The following is a 20,753-nucleotide window of genomic DNA, read 5'->3' as shown; positions in this document are numbered from 1 at the left end:
TCTTGTCAAGTGGGTGTCCCAACTGGACCAGGTCAACGCGAACCGTTTGCCCCTCTCTCTCCTAGGCGGCGGGTGGCCAGATCCCATCTGCACGGTCATCAACGTTGGCCCCCTCTCCCTCCCTCCGCTTTGAAGTTAGGGTTTGTCTGCCGTTGGTGCATCATTGGGGTGGTGGGAGCGGCGCACATGCAAATAAAATCAGCCTCAAAAACTCCAATCCCACATTGGTGGTGACCTTTACGGCGGCGTCTTGAAGTTGTTGGCAACGTGTGCTTGTCGATCTTTCATGTCGGCAGTTTGATCTTCTCGCTGTTCTTCAGATCTTGCGAGATATGTTTCTTGAGGTGTCACTAGCGTCTATCATTGTCTACGACGGCACTTGGGGCCGAGGCGAGGTGGATGCTCTGGAGCAAGGATGCTGGTCCGGGGGTGGTGGATTTGTCGTTATTCCTCGACTTCGTTGATGGGATGAGACGGATCTTGGTCCAAGATAGCACGGGGATGTCTCTCGGTTAACGTGCCACAGCGACACGTGCCTTGCTGCTTGCAGATCCTGTTCATCGACTCAGAAAGCCTCATTGGCGATGGAAGGACTTAATGTCTTGCATGTCGCGGCATCTGTGGGCCATCTGGAGGTTTGCAAGTATTTAGTGGAGGAGCTTGGGGGAGATGTGAATGCTCCTGGATGTGGAGCTGTAACTCTAGGTCGTTCTCTATCTCCTTCTTCATTCTTTGGTGGCTGCCATGTCAATGTTTGCCAGTATCAGACCTGGGATTGTGTTCATGCTGTGCGTTTTCTTACAGGCGTGACTCCGTTTATGACGGCCGCTCAGTCTGGTGATGTTCCTACCTTCAAATATTTTCTTGATCATGGTGGTGATCTCCTCCTCCCGCCGCCGCCGGGGCAAAGACCTCGGGGCGTGGCGGCGGCGGGGACTTTCCCTCTTGACGCGGATGGGACTGCGGCTGGGTCATCCCCTCGATGGCGGCGGCGGTAGACCTCCTCCATCCCGTGTGATGGCGGGGCGGCGGCGGTCGGAGGAAGAAGGGGCGGCGGTGGCCAGAGTGTTGCGGCCTCCCCTGCCTCCCGTCGGTGGCACACCGGTGGTGGGACGGTTTGCGCTATCCCCTCCGCTTCTCACCAGTGCGGGGTGGTGACCTTGGGTTTCTCCCGCGGTTCGAGGACGCCCGGGGCAGCAACCTCGGGTTCGATGAAGGAGGCGGCCTTCTTCTTCGTCGGAGGTGGTCGGCCATGCTGGTAGTCCTGTGTGGGGGATCATGGGATCTCACACAGGTTTTCGGCGATGGTGATCTAGTCCGGGGTGTCATGGCGGCCGGTGAAAACTGAGCCTCGACCTCGGTCTTGGCGGATGATGGCGGCGTCGGTCGACGTCGTTACCTTGTCGAAGGCGTCATCTTTGCCTGTCTTGGCACTACACTCGGCGAGTTGGGGATTGCGGCTGCCGGTGAAAACCGTGTTCCGACCTCGGTTGGCGGACGATGGCGACGTGTCGCGCCGCAATCTTCTTGAAGGCATCGTCGACGCAGTCTGCGGTTTCTCACTCGTGCTGCTCCGGGGGAAACCCTAGGTCCGGGTCTCCCGGATCGGACGATGGCGGCGCGTCCTGCGTCGTTCTACCTCTTGGGGCATCGTTTTTCGAGCAGCTGCTGGATGTTGGCGGACTTCGGTGGAGTGGTGTTCATCTACCGCATTGTTGGCGCTGAGTCTCAGTGGCATGGTGTTGCAGGGTATCGACGACAGATGCGGGATGATGTATACGTGCAGGAGGGTGGAGCCGTCTGGCGTCATGGTGGCATCGACGGCAGGTCTTGCAAGGTTAATACGTTGATCTCTCTTGAAGATGAAGTCGAGGAAGACGGCGGGAGCAACTCCTGTGGCGTGTGCGTTGGCGTGCGCTGAGAGTCTGCTTGACTGGATATGTTTCTCACCTGCTATTGGACGGTCTGAGAAGGCATTTAGTTTTGGATGATTTGAGTTGGTGTATTGTCACCCTCTTCATCCCACTGTAGGTATAGTAAGGTTGCTTCGAGTTTGATCTTTTGTATTTTTTCTTGTAAGGTTTCGTGAATAATCTAATAAAAAAAGCCGTGTGCATCCTTTGGATGCAGAAGCTGGGGCGGCGATATTTCCCCCATTTCCAAAAAAGAAGGTGCTTCCCCTGACACACACACTCACACTTAATTCATGTAATTGGGTCAACTGTACTCGTGAAGTATAGTGATTACTTACTCTACTATGATCTTTTTGCCCAATGGCTGTCTACATGACTTACGGAATCATCTCATTCACCACAGGAAGGTGCAAGGTGACAGAGTTCATCCTTTCAAAAGGAGTGCCAGTCGACATTGACTGTGGCCGTGGAACCCCACTCTTTCTTGCTGCAAATGAGCAAGATAAGACATTGAAGATTTTACTGGATCATCACGCAAATGTATATGACCTGCATTGTTTCTTATTTCTTTTGATTAAGAGTTATTTTGGACAGATAGCTTTTAGTTTGCAAACTAGTTAAATGACGTGGACAAATATGTCCGAACCTGGGGGTATTTTTGTTGCTTGTATTGAAACATACTTAGATATTGCAGTACATAATCATTTCCTTGGTTTATGACATTCAATAGAGATCTTGAAGTGTGTTTGATTTAATGGAGCAATCCATTCTAATTCTCAAACCAAACAATCGTGTCAGGATAAGGATTTGATGGTTCACACTTATCATCACATCTCTTGAACCACAAAACGCATGAGTAGAATAGTAAATTATATAATGGCATGATTTTTAATTAGTCTAACCCTATTATCTCAAAATAAACTCTTGTATTCATCATGCTGTTAGAGTTGTATAGTCCCTCTTCTTGTATTTCCCAGTATATGAGGGGCTTACCTGCACATTGTAACACATGTACATGTACTGGCCTATGGCCCTCTGTGAATACTGGTTGTCATTCTCTATCATGGTATCAGAGCTTAGGTTTAGCTCCTCTTGCACGTAGCAACTCCGTGCTGCCGCCAACGATTTTTTCGGCGAGCTTTCCGGCCATCTTGGCATGCTTCTTCTTCGTCTCCGGCCGGCCCTCTCTCGGCTGCTCCAGCACCGGCCGGCCCCGTCTCCGGCGAGTCCCAATCCATCGTCCCCGTCTCCTGCGAGCCCGGCCCCGTCTCTGGCCGGCTCGGCCCCGGCTCCCCCCGCCTCCGGCCGGCTCAGCTCCGGATTCCTTTGCTCTGGCCGGCCCCGCCAGCTCGCCTGCCGCCGGCCGCCCGCCCGCTGCCTGCCCGCTGGTCCCTGGTCTGGCTGCTCGCTGCTCGCTCCTCATGCGGGGCTCGAGCACAGCGTGCATGGGCCTTCCCGTGACCAGCCCGATCTAGATCTGCAAGATCCCAAAAAAATGGCGTCCTCCGCGTCTGGCTATGTTAGTATTCCTCGGTGCCCAGTGATCTTTGACGACACCAACTATGGGGAGTTTGCTGCCTTTATGCGCATACACATGCGTGATCTTCGCCTGTGGGGTGTTCTTACCGGCGAGGTCTCTTGTCCGCCGCACCCCACTGCTCATGTGCCTCCTACTCTGTCGTCTGTGCCACAGGTCCTTGCTGAGGATGCTACTCAGGCTGATCGGGATGTAGCCAAGTCTGCTGAGGCTGCTGCTGATGAGGCATATGAGGAACAGGTACTTGCCTATTCAGAGGTTCTTGGCTCCTACAGCGATAGATTGGCTACTTTTACTCAGTGGTGTGATGAGGATGCTAGAGCTGCCGCTGTTCTTTCGCAGAGTGTTCAGCCACAGTTTGCTTCTGAGTTTATGGACCTCGCTACTGTTGCTGAGATGTGGTCTCACCTTTGTCAGCGCTATCAGCCTTCTGGGAATTCTCTGTACTTGTCTGTGTTGCGTAAGGAGCATGATCTTCAACAGGGTGACTCTACTGTTGATGAGTTCTACACCCAGAGTGCGGCGATCTGGCGCTAGCTTGACTCCCTTCGCAGTGATGTCTGTGGTACTTGCCAGTGTTGCCGGACAATACGTTCAGATATGGACTTTCAGAGGATCCATGAATTCTTGTCTCGACTTCGTCCAGAGTTTGAGCCCCGTCGTGCTCAGTTGTTTTCCCGAGGCCGTGTTCCTATCTCAGAGGTTTTGACTGAGCTTCGTGCTGAGGACACTCGTCTGCGTGGTGCTGGACTGCTTGGGACACCTTATGTTCTTGTTGCTCGAGTTCCCCCTGCACCTGCACCGCCGCTTCTACCCACACCAGCGCCTGCTGCTCCTGGAGGAGCCCGCCCTTCTCGTGGTAGGGGTCGCCCTCGTCCTCCTCGTTTCTGCACTCACTGTTGGAGGTCTGGTCACCTTGAGTCTGACTGCTATCAGAAGTAGCGGGGTGTGCCTCCTCGTGCTCCACCTTCGTCAGCGCCTGTCACCACCGGTTTCACTGAGCAGGATATAGCGAGACTTCAGCGTCTCCTTGCCTCCTCCGGCTCTGCTTCGATGGGTACTGCGGCCTCTACGGCTGTTTCCTCTACACAGTCAGGTACATCTCTGTGGGTTCTGGATTCTGGAGCTTCTTTTCACATGTCTCCTGATTCTTCCTCTCTTTCTTCTCTTCGTCCTCTTCCTCTTCTTGTTCGTGTTCTTACTGCCGATGGCACTTCTCTTCCGGTTGCTGGTCGTGGCACTCTTTCTACTCCCTCCTTTCCAGTTCCTGATGTGTCTCACGTTCCCCATCTTACCATGAACTTGTTTTCCGCTGCTCAACTTACTGATTCTGGTTGTCGGGTCATTCTTGATGTCGATTCTTGTTCTGTTCAGGACACTCACACTCGGATACTGGTTGGGGCTGGCCCTCGGTGCCGTGACTCCCAGGGACTTTGGGAGCTTGACTGGCTTCATGTTCCTTCTTCCACCACTTCACCGACTGCACCACGTGTGCTTGCTGCTTCCACTACCGCCTCCTTTCAGCAGTGGCATCATCGTCTTGGTCATCTTTGTGGTTCTCGCTTGTCGTCTTTACTTCGTCGAGGTCTTCTGGGGCCTGTCTCAGGAGATGTCTCGCTTCAGGGTTGTCATGGCTGTAGGCTTGGTAAACAAAATCAGTTACCTTATCATGCTAGTGAGTCTGTATCTCAGCGTCCCTTTGATTTGGTCCATTCTGATTTATGGGGTCCTGCTCCCTTTGCTTCCAAAGGGGGCCAACGCTACTATGTGGTTTTTATCGATGATTTCTCTCGCCACACTTGGATCTATTTTATGACTTCTCGCCGTGAGGTTCTCTCGATATATAAGCGTTTTGCTGCCATGGTACATACTCAGTTTTCGACGCCTATATGTGTCTTTCGGGCTGATTCTGCTGGTGAGTATATCTCCCAGCGTTTGCGTGGTTTTCTTGTTGAGCAGGGCACTCTTGCCCAGTTCTCCTACCCTGGCGCCCATGCCCAAAATGGTGTGGCTGAGCGCAAGCATCACCACCTGTTTGAGACGGATCATGCGATGATGATCGCTACCTCTCTTCCTCCTCACTTTTGGGCTGAAGCTGTGTCTATTTCCACCTATCTCATCAACCTTCAACCCTCCACAGCCTTGCAGGGTGGTATTCCTCTTGAGCGTCTAACTGGTCACACTCCTGATTACTCGACCCTTCGTCTTTTTGGTTGTGTTTGCTATGTTCTTCTTGCTCCACGCGAACGCACCAAGCTGACTGCTCAATCTGTTGAGTGTGTCTTCCTTGGCTACAGCCCTGAGCACAAGAGATATAAGTGTTGGGACCCTATTGGTCGTCGGATGCGCATATCTCGGGATGTCACGTTTGATGAGTCTCGTCCTTTCTACCCGCGTCCCTCCTCCTCTTCCTTCTCGGTGGATGATATCTCTTTTCTCATGTTCCCTGCCTCACCTCCTCCTGTGCCTCAGGTCCCTGCTCCGCCGAGTCTCTCACCACCTTCTCCTCCTACACCCACCAGCTCCCCCTCTACTCCCTCACCACCTTCCCCACCCTCCACACCTTCCTCCCATGTCGCCTTCCTCGCCTACGGTGGTCCCTCCCTACCCTTTTCACTACTCCCGTCGTCCACGTGAGGATGATGCTACTTCTCCTGACATATCCTCCACCTCTGGTGACGTGGGCATTACCCTTCGGGTAACCGACATTGCCCTATCCTGTACAATCTAGTTGGAGGCCCATGAAGGCACTTGAAGGCAAGGCGGGCCACTTGGATGGCGCACCAGAAGGTTCCTTGGCGGGCAAGACAAGGAAGGAGCCGAACAAGGAAAGTTTGGATTTGGAACTCATCGTAAATCTAGTCATACTCGGTTAGACCTCTTGAGACCTGGCCCCCTATATAAAGGCCAGGAGAGGGGCTGCCGAGGGACACAATCAATCTTAGCAATCATAGCCACCAGAAGTCTAGAGCTAGGTCGCCGCAACACTTAGCCTCTCGACAAGATCTCAGCCGAACCTTTCGGCACCCCATTGTAACCCATTATTATCATAATCAAGATCAAGCATGCATGACGTAAGGGTTTTACCTCATCGAGGGCCTCGAACCTGGGTAAATCGCTCTCCCCGCTTGTCTGTGAACCGATGTCTCGTATCAGCTTGCAGGATTCCATCAACCCTAAGCCCCAATCGAAGGGCATTGCCGAGGAGTACCCTCGACAATTGGCGCCGTCTGTGGGAACCCTGCCGGCACAAGATCGGTCATCGGTAGATCCAGTCATGTCATCGACAGCTTCATCGACACCATCATCGCCAATTCTGGGAAGCCCGATTCGATTCGGCTCCTATGAATTCACCCCGCACAGCGACTCGTCTCGCTCGACCTTTTCTGATCTACAAGGAAACATGGAGATGACTCGGCAGCGTCCACTACAACGTCAACTCGGAGGGAGTCCTTCGACTGCTGGAACCGCTCGCCTCCAGGTCGATAGGTCCAAGCACGTCGTCATCAATCGACCTTTCGGCTGGTCTGACGAACTCAACGAATTCACCCGCGCCATCGACTCCTCGTTCGACGTCTCCCATGTCGGTTGGATCTGACAATTCCACATCTTCGGAGATGACCTCGTACTACTGCTTGAACTGCGATACCAGGCACGGGTTAGGATCAAGCGGCACGCCGTTCATCTGCAATGCCCAGTACTCCTCAGGAGAGGACAGTGTCGACAGCATCGTCCGAGGCACCACCCGAAGAACGGCACACCACCAGGTTTATGTCGCCAACAACACGGGAAACGCAAGGAACAGGGGAGACGAAGATCACACCCCTCGCTCCAGCAGACGAGCAAGTTTTGCAAACAGTGCCAATAACAATAACAGCGATTACACCATCGCAGAGGAGGAGTGGGCAGCAGCCAAGGCAGCCGTGCTTAACAACACACCACTCCCTGCAGGAACCTCGGTTGGAACCCTCAACGTCTATCGCTCTATATTGGAGAAAAACCGGGAGCGCATGTCGAAAGAACAAGCCACCCTCGAGAGACGCCTATCTGCTGCAGACCAATCCAGTGAACGACGGAGAGGATCACGAGGAAGCGCCTCTCGAAGCACTCAAGGGGCAGGCAAGCACCGATCAAGGTTATCCAGACTCTCGGAGGATGACGCCAAAGAAATAACGTCGAATCTGACCAAGTCTTTTATGACCACGGATACCGTGGGCATGCCACGGCCAAAAACCGTTGCAGGAGCAACCGCCAATCTCGCAGCATACCTCATCAATCAGCGCCCTGAAGGTTCTATGGCCCAAGCTCACCGAGGTGCCCTAGAAAGTCTCGCAATATTGGGAGACAACCTGGTCCCGCGGAAGGAAAAGACCACGTTACATGCCAGCGGCTCAAAGAATCATGCGAGAGATGCTCGAGACGAAATCACCCAGAGCAGAATCGACATAGCAAGGCGACGACGCGTCGCTAGGGAGGAATATGACAGTGATTCTTCGGATGAAAGCCAGGAGAACGACGACGAGCTAAGGGGGGCCGATTGTTTAAGCTACAAAATCCGCGAGGCGATGCCACCCAGAAAGTTCAAACCTACCCCTTCTGACGCCACCAAATACGATGGACAGCAAGAGCCGAGGTCCTGGATAGACGACTATTTGCAGACTGTGATTCTGCACAAAGGAAATCAGATAGCAGCAATGCAATGCTTGCAGCTTTACCTGAAGGATTCAGCACGAGCTTGGTTAAGAGGCCTGCCGAAGGGTTCCATCAAGTCATGGGACGATCTAGTAGACGCTTTTGTCGCCAATTTCCAAGCAACGTACAAAAGACCCGTCGGGATTGAGGAATTACGGCATTGCCAGCAGAAGCAGAAGGAATCAATGTGCGCATACATCGGGAGATTCACCAAGCTCTTAAACGCCACCGAAGATGTTTCCATCGACAGAGCAATCGACGCCTTCAGCGATGGCATCCGACGAGAAAGCTACATAGAGGAACTCGGGCGCAAAAAATCAAAAACCATAACCAAGTTAATGGAAATCGCCAACAGCTGGGCTGATGGCGAGGACAACGTACGGAAGCCGCGATAGCGCAGTGACGACGAAGACGACGACCAGCCGAAGCACGACTCGGGTGGACGAAGGGATCGCCATAGGAAAAGGAAAAACCGCAGCTACGACGATAGTAACCTAGTAGCCGCAGGATACTCTGATCGGCAGGATGATCGGTATGACGACAAACGAGATGATCGGCAGGACGGCAATCGGAACAACTCTGGAAACCGTGGTAACTACAAACCATGACCACAGAGAACTCCCAAGTTACCCTACGCCGAACAGATAAACGCTCCCTGCTACCTGCACTCGTACATCGACTCCAAGGATAACAAAACAAAGTCAAGCCACGTGCTCAGGGATTGTAGACAGTTCATTGAAATGCAGGAACTCATGCAGCAGCAGCCGCAGCAACCACCACCACCACCACCCCCACCGCAACACCAGGTCCAGCAGGTGCAGCCTCATCAACCCAATGAGGCGTTTCCACCACCACGTGGGCAGATGAGCATGATCCACAGAACGGGTGTCTCCAGAAGAGAAATGAAGAAGCTCACCCGAGAAATCAATCTGGCAGAAAGTATCATGGCAAACATCCCTGAGTATGTCGAGTGGTCGTCTCAGAACATTACGTTCAGCCGAGCAGATCACCCGATGACCATACCAAAACCAGGACACGCTGCCCTAGTAGTCGAGGCACAAATCGGGGGCTTCAAGATGAGCAAAGTTTTCATGGATGGTGGAAGCGGACTAAACCTGATGTTCGTCGACACAATCAAAAGTATGGGGATCACCATGAAAATGCTAGAGGATTCTGACACCTGTTTCCATGGAATTCTCCCTACTTCGCCGGCGTACTCTCTTGGCAAAGTTTACCTGAACGTCGTCTTCGGCAAACCCGACAACTTCAGGAAGCAGAAGATCGAGTTTGAAGTCGTGAACTGGGAATCACAGTATCACACTATACTCGGAAGACCAGCTTATGCCAAGTTCATGGCTGTACCACACTATGCATACCTCAAGCTAAAAATGCCTGGGAGCAACGGGACAAATATCACAGTCTATGGAAGTTTTTCGCGCTCAGACAATTGTGATCGAGATTTTCAGAGGATTGCTGCGAAGTTCGGGTTCAAACAGGAAGTCACCGATCTCCGCTCCAAGCCATCGCCACGCGACAATAAGGAAGAAAAGCACGTCAGGGAAACGAAGCAGAAGCCGGCCGACCTTGCTCCCGAAATGTCGGCAGCAAAAGCTTCGGCAGTTGATGACACAGCAGTCATAGGAGAAAGCAAGACACTGACAATCGCCATCAAGACCCCTAGTGAAATCAACGACGCTTCGAAAACCACTAACGTGGTGGACAAGCCAGAAGATAAGACGAACCCCTTCCTTGCGTAAAAGTAGATGAATAGCGTTCAGTTTTTTCCTTTATTTCTCAGCAGGGCCCTCCTTCTTTCGCCCTTTAGTTCCGTACTTACTTTATTAATGAGAACTTAAGTATTTGATCCCTTGATAAGCATTGTAGTACTTCAGAGCATCTAAGCTGCATCATCGTAAACCTTGCTTACGCCCCTTGGCAAACGACGGTCCAACGTGGTACGCGGCAAAAAGATCATGCTCCAAAAAAAGCCTCTACGAGTGCTAAAGGATGCAAAATAAACAAGGGCGCTAACCGTTCCCTCTGCTATAGATGCCTCTACGAGTGCCGTAAATAGTAAGAGTTTGGAAATACATATAATACAACCCACGTTCGATATTTCACTTATGGAGATATCAAAGAACAACGGGCTCATCGGCAGAGTTAATGCTCCCGATATATTCGGGAGCTACTGTCAAAACATACATCGGTTGAAATCAAAGTTGCACATACAACGGGTTTAGCAAGACCTGCAACACGAGCTGATCACTCAAACAATTTGCTGACCAACGAATACACATACGGGCAATTAAGATTTGCTCCTACAAAATTTGCCAACGGCATCGACACGGTACAAATACATACACATGTATCTACCGAAAAATAAGTGTCAACTACGCAATCCAAACGCTCGGATGAAGCAGCCAAACTACTTATTTACAATAAGAACGTGACCTTGAATCACTCTTGCAAAGTGTCTTTTTCTTCAGGTACCTTTGAGTCCCTTTCTAGCCTATCGACAATTACATTGGACGGCAGTACAACCTTCGGATACAGAAACTCCAAATCACCTGTTGCATTAGCAATGGATAGCAAGTCTGCCGAAGGATAACGTGCAAGGACGAGGGCAAGCGTAAATCTAGGCCCTGCAAACACTTGAGCCCGTCCTAGGTTCTTGATCTTCTTGGCATTGCTGAATTCTGACATTAAAGTCAACAGCGTGGGAGGAATTGCGTTCAACGGAAACATTGTCTTCCATATTACTCTTAGTCCCTTGTAACACTTGTCGAAGAAGTGATGGACTTGCTGGATCCGATCTTGGAACTGAGCAACAGCCGAAGCTTTCGAGTGCTCCCTCCAGAAAATTTCATCGGCTGATGATAGCTGGGTTAATGCGTTCACGCGTTCGTGAATCCGCTTGTTCTCTTCAGCACGGTTCAGAGCTATGACTGGCAAAGGAATCAATAGAGGATCAGACAATGCATTTTTGACAAAAGAGTAATGAGCGCAAGGACCAGGGAACTTACAGTTCAAACTTTCGGTGGCTTTATGAAGTTCAGTAAGAGCGTAGCGCTCTACTTCGGCTGCAATCTCGATCTTCTTCTTGATAATGGCAGCTAAGGCATAAGTGTTGCGCAGATCCTTCTCCATCTGCGCGATCCGATCCTTCATACGTTGGATTCGGTCACCTTCAGGGAGAGCACCCGAAGAATCATCGACAAACGCGGGCACTGGGAAAACCTGCAAGAAACAGTGTCAAAAAGCATGACGGATCGCTTCGCATCAGCATCAGAAGGTACTCCCATCGGGAGAAGTGCAAGTGAAAATATCATAACAAGGGTGTACTAGCAACATTGCTAGCACGGAGTTTATTACAAACATAAGTTTTGCGACAGAACATTGTTTCACATCAGCTCAAAGAGAAGTTTGTTACAAAAATCAAAGGGCTTGGGTGCGAGTCGATAAGCCGGGGCCAGCCGATGTCTTCCTTGATGAAACCAGCTCAAGGAGCTGACGTGCACACTTAAGGGCTGACGTTTTGAAGACGCTTAAATCAATGAACCGCCCATCTTGCTCTTTCGGCTGCTCCTTAGACATCTCTTCGATATCGGCCTTGAAGCCATGACCCATCATAAGTTGGAAGGCTAGGAGGGCACCATAGGTACGCGAAGTGCATTTGAATACCTCGATAACCTCCTTGGTGTCGACTGCGAAGGCGTCGATCAGCTGCCCCAGAGTCTTGTCTTGACTGATCTTGGGGAAGATCATTGAGTGCATCTGCGCCATGGCACCTTTCCCCTTTTCAAGAAGCTCCCGTGTAAGCTGGTGGGAGGCGAGAGTCATCGACACACCGTTTGCCGGAGAGTTGTTTGGAATCTTGTCCAAAGCATTGGCAGGGATGTCAGCGGCCTCTGCAAGAGAATGAAACAAAATGAATTACTGACAAAGAATCAAAATCATAAGTGCAATAATCGACAAAGAAGCATAAAAGAGATTACCAAGCAAAGCCAACGAAGACTGGCGAAGGAGTTCATCTTTTTCAGTCGCCCGAGCCTCGGCGGCCAGCCTAGACGCTTCCTCTTCTTTCAGCTTCTCCTTCAGCTTGCCTGGTTCCTCCTTCAGGGAGTCGACCTCTTGGCGAGCTGCGACGGCTATTTTGACTGCGCCGTCCAACTTTGAGGACGAAGATTTAACTTCCTTCTGCAGCCGAACCTTGTCTGCCTCCAGGGAAGTAAATTGGGAGGCGAAGGCCTCCAAAGAAGATATAACGCCCCGCAGGTCCTTAAGGAAAGAGGAAAAGTAGATGTTTGACAAAGAATCATTAAACAAGGCACGCTCCAGGAAATTCGCGTTGTAATCGAAAAAGACGTACGGGTTTTTCTGAAGGAGGGATCGTGGCGGCAGCAGTTGAAGGAACATCCTTCCCCCTAGAGAGGGAAGAAGCAGTCGACACCGGGCCGCGGGGGCTGCCTTAGGAGCCGAAGCTTCGGAAGCCGCGACGTCCAGCGGAGCAGCGCCAGATTTGGCTTTCTTAGACGGAGGTTCAATGAAACCTTCGTCACTGCGAAAGGAAATGGCTGACAAGAATTATGAAAGAAATGCGAGTAATAAAAGGCAAAATATGAATTCAGGGAAAAAGGCGCTTACATATCGAAGAGATCGTCTTCATCGGCAAAGCCGCCGGTTGATCTCTTCACAGGTGAAGCTCTGGTGTCCTCCACAGCTGCATTAACAAAGGTATCACGATCAGCGTCATCATCACGCACTGATCCCTCTGTGTCGCAAGCATCATTGGCTGAGGAAGGAAGATCGGTGTGGGCAGCTTCAGAATCTATCGGATCATCGTGTTCGCTCTGCGGGCTCGTATACTCGGCGGTATGAAAATCAACGGGGACTGAGGTGCCTCTTCCCTCAGAAGTATCGTTTGGCGAATCATGCAGGTTTCCAGAAACTATGGGGATCTGTCGAAGAAAAGAACAAATAAGAACAATAGTAATTATGTCGACTAAGTGGAATAGAGTAATAAGAGTATGAGAAGGAAAATTACCTCTGACGGTGGATGATCATCATCAAGAGGAAAATAAGAAGATATCAATGGGATCGAGTCTTCTTGACTAAAGAGAGTAAGGCGACGAACTTCATCAAGCAGCTCCTTTTCCGATAGTTCAGCAATATTTATCCTGGTTTCATCCTTTGGACCCGAATACAACCACATCGGACGAACTCTGGCCATGACTGGTTGGACTCGACGTTTCAAGAACACCGCTGCCACCTCTGTGCCGATCATAGTTTGACCATCGACTTCTTTGATCCGAAGGAATTTGGCAAATAACTCGTCGGTTGCTGTCCTTTCGTCGGGAGAGAGAATGTTCTTCCAAGAATGCCTAGGCTTGGCTTCAAGGACGTCGGCAAAGCAAGGAAGCTGGGACTCGGTTGTTTAGGAATCCTTGACATAAAACCATTTCAGTCTCCATCCTTGCACGGGTTCTCTCATTGGGAAACTGAAATAGTTAACCTCTGAACGGACAACAAACCCCACTCCTCCGATGACAAAAGATCCATTACTACTGCTGTATCTCTTTACGAAGAAGATCTTTTTCCACAACCCAAAGTGAGGTTCAATGCCCAAGAACGCCTCGCAGAGGGTGATGAACACAGCAATGTGAAGGATTGAGTTAGGGGTGAGTTGCCACAGTTGAATTTCGCAAGTCCGCAGAAGACGATGAAGGAATTCGTGGGCAGGAAGCGAGAGACCCCGATACAAGAACGACAGGAACATCACGGTAAAATCAGCAGGGGGATTGGGCCGAGAAATCGCACCTGGAAGAATCACATTCCCCTCGTCGGAGGAGATTAACCCGAGGCTTCAGGCCCTCTTCTCATCACGCTTCGTGATGGAGGACGCTAGCCAATCTCCAGGTTTGGCTATCGAGCTTGGCGGCACTGGCGGCGCCGGAGCTGGGGGAGGAGCATCTGGAGTGCTCCTCTTCGGAAGATTCGAGGAGGCTTTGGCGGCGGCGCCACCGCTCGTGGAACTGGTGGCGGCAGCGAGGTTCTTCTTCTTCACCATTGTGAGATCTGGGGAAGGTCTGAAAAGCGGTGGTGGCAGCGCAGCGGTTGCGAAAGAGAGAGGAAGAAGAAGGACAGGAAGATGCTATGGTGAATATGGGAGGAAACCAAAAATATTTTGTCCTTTGAAGGTTTTAAGAAAGGGAGAACTTGAGGATTGCGTGGGCACGCGTCGTTGCTGCCAGTTCATTAAGGGGGCCTTTTTCCATTGATGATTGCGGAAATCGAGGAGGCGCCTTGGTAACTGTACGAGAAGGACGGATATTGCTTAAAAATAGGGCCATACAGAGAAAGAATGGGCCCAGCGGGTCGCGTCTTGTTAGTCAAAATCAAGATGTCAGTAAACGTCATCAATGACGTCGTGAGGAATGCTCGAAGCATTCGAAGGAATAAAAAAGATATCGGATGGTGAACTTGAGTCTATGCACAGATTGCAAGCATCCGTACCTAGACTCGGGGGCTACTCCCATCGGGAGCGCTGGACGCGCACCCGACAGAATGAGGACTCGAAGAAAAAGACTGAAGGAAAAGATGATTGCTCAGCTCGAGGCACCGGTTGCAAGCACCGTGCCCGGACTCGGGCTACTCCATCGGGAGCGCTGGATGCGCACCCGACAGAATGAGGACTCGAAGAAAAAAGACTGAAGAAAAAGATGATTGCTCAGCTCGAGTCTGCACCCGGTTGCAAGCACCCGTGCCCAGACTCGGGGGCTACTCCCATCGGGAGCGCTGGATGCGCACCCGACAGAACTTTTTTGCACTCCAGGATCATGCCCGGGGACTTGATTCGTGTAGGGTAATGTTGTTTTGCCATCGGTAGTTAACTTGCAAAAGTTGGGCACGTTACACGTTATCCCTTGCGTGCGGAAAATATATCGGATGACCTATGAAGACTTGCGGAACAACTTCGGCGAGCAAAACGTTCGAGTGGTACAACTTGAGTCTACGCACGGATTGCAAGCATCCGTACCTAGACTCGGGGGCTACTCCCATCGGGAGCGCTGACGCGCACCCGACAAAAGAAGACGATGCTGATTCAAGATGAACGAGAACAATCAAGGAGAAGAACATTAATAGGAGGCATGCTTCAGTCTCTACCCAAACTATTTTTGGCTAGAAACTCAGGGGCTACTGACGTGGGCATTACCCTTCGGGTACCCGACATTGCCCTATCCTGTACAATCTAGTTGGAGGCCCATGAAGGCACTTGAAGGCAAGGTGGGCCACTTGGATGGCGCACCAGAAGGTTCCTTGGCGGGCAAGACAAGGAAGGAGCCGAACAAGGAAAGTTTGGATTTAGAACTACTGTAAATCTAGTCGTACTCGGTTAGACCTCTTGAGACCTGGCCCCCTATATAAAGGCCAGGAGAGGGGCTGCCGAGGGACACAATCAATCTTAGCAATCATAGCCACCAGAAGTCTAGAGCTAGGTCGCCGCAGCACTTAGCCTCTCGACGAGATCTCAGCCGAACCTTTCGGCACCCCATTGTAACCCATTATTATCATAATCAAGATCAGACAGGCAGGACGTAAGGGTTTTACCTCATCGAGGGCCCCGAACCTGGGTAAATCGCTCTCCCGCTTGTCTGTGAACCGATGTCTCGTATCGGCTTGCAGGATTCCATCAACCCTAAGCCCCAATCGGAGGGCATTGCCGAGGAGTATCCTCGACGAAGTTGCTAAAACTATCCGTGCGTTAATGAGGTTCCTTGATCCGTTTATCATCTCCTCGCAAACAAAAGCCATTGGTTATTCATTTATGTAGCACGGAACAAAGGTTCTTGTTCAGCATGTAGAAACCAGTACCTGTGATATTTCTTTAGTCCATTTATCTCCATCCCAATGTTCCATTCATTGAAGAACAAATAAGCCACATGAATTGTTGCAACAGTAATTCAGTTAATTTCTTTTATATAGTTTACATGAAATGTAGTAATTTAATATTTAGTTTTTTGTACTTTGAATGTACTGACCCATCTTTTTGTTGTGGCATATCATATGCTTTTATATTCCAGTGGACACATCAGGGAAAAATCCAGTTGTCCATTGGTTGTACTCGCGTATATCAGCTGCTATTTGTTGTCTCTGTAGATATATAGATAATTAAAAGTATGTGTACACATGCAACTAATTAGAGTATGCACTAGCAGAAACAGTACCAGAGCCCTGATAGTGTCTATTGTCTGAGTTAATGGATATAATGAGTCAAGAACTTGGAATTCTTCCTTCCTTATGTGCATGATCACGGTAGTCCAGTGATTATTTGATATGTTCACTGGAAAATAAGACTTTTTGGAAAGGAAAAAATTGTCATTGCAATATAAAATATTATTCGTATTAACAATAGTTCTAATGATGTTTAACTATACCTTGTCCCACGTAAAATATCCATCCATGACTCGTTGAATGGCTCCAGTTCTTGCAGCTAAGTGATCATCATTCTTTTTACTTTTATTCGTCTTTTGGCCTTTCCGATGTTTTTCTAGCAGGAATGATGACCTCCAGGCTGCGCATAGGTACCGATCATCTCCAACACGGAGAGATAAATCTCCAATGTAAGCATCGATAACCTGAACAACAAATGATTTGTGTCGTTAACACATAAACAGATTTGTGCATAATTCAAACAAAAACATGTATGTGCATAATTGAATCATAAGCTATGTACTTACATCATCTGTACACCATTTATGGTCTAGAACCACCTTCAGCCGTTGTGATGTCAATGTGATGCCAACATCATTTTTGTACACCCATTTTTTCCCATTTTGCTCGAGTCTTGCAAGCATAGTTGAACAAAAATCTCGAGCTGCTGCGATATGTTCCATCTGTTAAATCTGTCGAGTCTTGCGGCACTTCAATGTCATTGCTCGACGCAATAGCTGTACATACAAATGGTAGTCGGCTTAATATCCAACTAGTACACAATATATTCAGAAAAATAAAATAGGACCATTGTGTACCTATTGCGGGAGTTGGTTTTTTTCGAGGTTGACGTTTCGTGGATTCTCAATTATAAATGGATGTTGCAGTTTAAGAGGCAGCTTTCGCTTCCTCTTTCCATTTACATCTTCAGTCTTCGCGGTTGCACTATTCAAGCTTTTTGAGCCTTGTGAGGCAGCCCCTTTTTCTTCGTCATGTTTATTTATATTTTGGAGCGTTTCTTCAAATATCTTCGACGGAACCTCCGATGAAGAGGCATCTGATGTCTACGCACACTCTTTTCCTGTAGACAGTGTTGGGCCTCCAAGAGCAGAGGTTTGTAGAACAGCAAGCAAGTTTCCCTTAAGTGAATCACCCAAGGTTTATCGAACTCGGGGAGGAAGAGGTCAAAGATATCCCTCTCAAGCAACCCTGCAATCACGATACAAGAAGTCCGTTGTGTCCCCAACACAACTAATACACTTGTCGGATGTATAGGTGCACTAGTTCGGCGAAGAGATAGTGAAATACAAGTGGTACGAATGAATATGAGCAGTAGTAACGGCGCCGAGAAAATAGCTTGTCAGGCGTGCGCTGATGATAGTAATATTGCAGGAAGTAAAGATGCAATAGGAACAAGTAAATAAGCGATGGTTGCAGTATTTGGAAACAAGGCCTAGGGATCATACTTTCACTAGTGGACACTCTCAACATTGATCACATAATAAAACCACTCTACACTCTCTTGTTGGATGATGAACACCACTAATTGTGTAGGGCTACAAGAGCACCTCAATACCGGAGTTAACAAGCTCCACAACATTCGATGTTCATATTTAAATAACCTTAGAGTGCATGACAGACCAACGCAATTATACCGAGTACTAACATAGCATGCACACTGTCACCATCAAGCTATGAAAGGGGGAATAGATCACATCAATACTATCATAGTAATAGTTAACTTCATAATCTACAAGAGATCACAATCATAAACTACACCAAGTACTACATGATGCACACACTCGTCACCATTACATCATGGAGGAGGAATAGACTACTTTAATAACATCACTAGAGTAGCACATAGATTAATAGTGACATAAAGCACATTGCAATCATAAAGGAATATAAATAAGCACTTCACTATGCAATTCTGAATTACTTTTTGGCAAGATAACGAACACTAATTCATCATGTAGGCAAACTTTAAAGATGTATTCCCAACTACTAATAAACACCCCACGCTGTCACTGTGAGCATTCATAGGAGGTACTAACACACCACAATTTCATAGAGACATCCAACTCAAATCATAACTCAGTGAATAAGTATTCTGTGAAATATAGCCTAAGAGACCCACACGGTGCACACACTCGTCACCTTTACACACGTGTGACAAGGAGTCTCCGGAGATCACATAAGTAAAATCCACTTGAATAGCATAATGACATCTAGATTACAAAGCTCATCATATGGATCTCAATCATGTAAGGCAGCTCATGAGATCATTGTATTGAAGTACATGAAGAGAGAGATTAACCACATAGCTACCGGTACAGCCCTTAGCCTCGGGGGAGAACTACTCCCTCCTCATGGGAGACAGCAGCGTTGATGGAGATGGCGGTGGTGTCGATGGAGAGGCCTTCCGGGGGCACTTCCCCGTCCCGGCAGGGTGCCGGAACAGAGACTCCTGTCCCCCAGATCTTGGCTTTGCGATGGCGGCGGCTCTGGAAGGTTTCTTGTACCGTGGCTTTTCCGTATCGAAGATTTAGGTCAGGGAGCTTTAAATAGGCGAAGAGGCGGAGTCGGAAGGGTTACGGGGCAGCCACACATCAGGGGGGGCGCCCCCCCTTGGGCCGCGCCGGCCACCTGTGTGGGCTCCCCAGGGCTCTCTTCTGGCCCCTCTCCGGTGTTCTGGAAGCTTCGTGGAATTATAAGATGTTGGGCGTTGATTTCGTCCAATTCCGAGATAATTTCCTTACTAGGATTTCTGAAACCAAAAACAGCAGAAAACAGGAATTGGCACTTCGGCATCTCGTCAATAGGTTAGTTCCGGAAAACGCATAATAATGACATATAATGTGTATAAAACATGTGAGTATCATCATAAAAGTAGCATGGAACATAAGAAATTATAGATACGTTTGAGACGTATCAAGCATCCCCAAGCTTAGTTCCTACTCGCCCTCGAGTAGGTAAACGATAACAAGAATAATTTCTGAAGTGACATGCTACTTACATAATCTTGATCATACTATTGCAGAGCATATGAGATGAATGAAGTGATTAAAAGCAATGGTAAAGACAACGAGTAAACAACTGAACCATATAACAGAGACTTTCCATGAATAGTACTTTCAAGACAAGCATAAATAAGACTTGCATAAGAGTTACTCATAAAGCAATAGATTCAAAGTAGAAGCATTGAAGCAACACAAAGGAAGATTAAGTTTCAGCAATTGCTTTCAACTTGTAACATATATATCTCATGGATAGTTGTCAACATAAAGCAATATAACAAGTGAAATAAGTAAACATGTAAGAATCAATGCACACAGTTGACACAAGTGTTTGCTTCTAAGATAGAAAGAAGTAGGTAAACTGACTCAACATAAAGTAGAAGAATGGCCCTTCGCAGAGGAAGCATGGCTTACTATTTTTGTGCTAGAGCTTTTCATTTTGAAAACATAGAAACAATTTTGTCAACGGTAGTAATAAAGCATATGCATTATGTATAAGATATCCTATAAGTTGCAAGCCTCATGCATAGATTACCAATAGTGCCCGCACCTTGTCCTAATTAGCTTGGATTAACATGGATTATCATTGCATAACATATGTTTCAACCAAGTGTCACAAAGGGGTACCTCTATGCCGCCTGTACAAAGGTCTAAGGAGAAAGCTCGCATTGGATTTCTCGCTTTTGATTATTCTCAACTTAGACATCCATACCGGGACAACATAGACAACGAGATAATGGACTCCTCTTTAATGCATAAGCATTCAACAACAGTTAATATTCTCATAAGAGATTGAGGATTGATTGTCCAAACTGAAACTTCCACCATGGATCATGGCTTTAGTTAGCGGCCCAATGTTCTTCCCTAACAATATGCATACTCAAACCATTTATCATGAAAATCTCCCTTACTTCAGACAAGACGAACATGCATAGCAACTCACATGATATTCAACAAAAGTAAAAGTTGATGGCGTCCCCAGAAACATGGTTACCGCTCAACAAGCAACTTATTAAGAAATAAGACACATAAGTACATATTCTTCACCACAATAGTTTTTAAGGCTATTTTTCCCATGAGCTATATATTGCAAAGACAAGGAATGAAGTTTAAAGGTAGCACTCAAGTAATTTACTTTGGAATGGCAGAGAAATACCATGTGGTAGGTAGGTATGGTGGACACAAATGGCATGGTTATTGGCTCAAGGATTTGGATGCACGAGAAGAATTCCTCTCAATGCAAGGCTAGGCTAGCAAGGTTGTTTGAAGCAAACTCAAGTATAAAACGGTACAGAAAAACTTACATATGAACATATTGCAAGCATTATAAGACTTTACATCGTCTCCTTGTTGTTCAAACACCTTAACCAGAAAATATCT

Source organism: Lolium rigidum, chromosome 6 (genome assembly GCF_022539505.1).
Source record: "Lolium rigidum isolate FL_2022 chromosome 6, APGP_CSIRO_Lrig_0.1, whole genome shotgun sequence".
Lineage (NCBI taxonomy): Eukaryota > Viridiplantae > Streptophyta > Magnoliopsida > Poales > Poaceae > Lolium > Lolium rigidum.
This window is presented reverse-complemented; position numbering follows the sequence as displayed.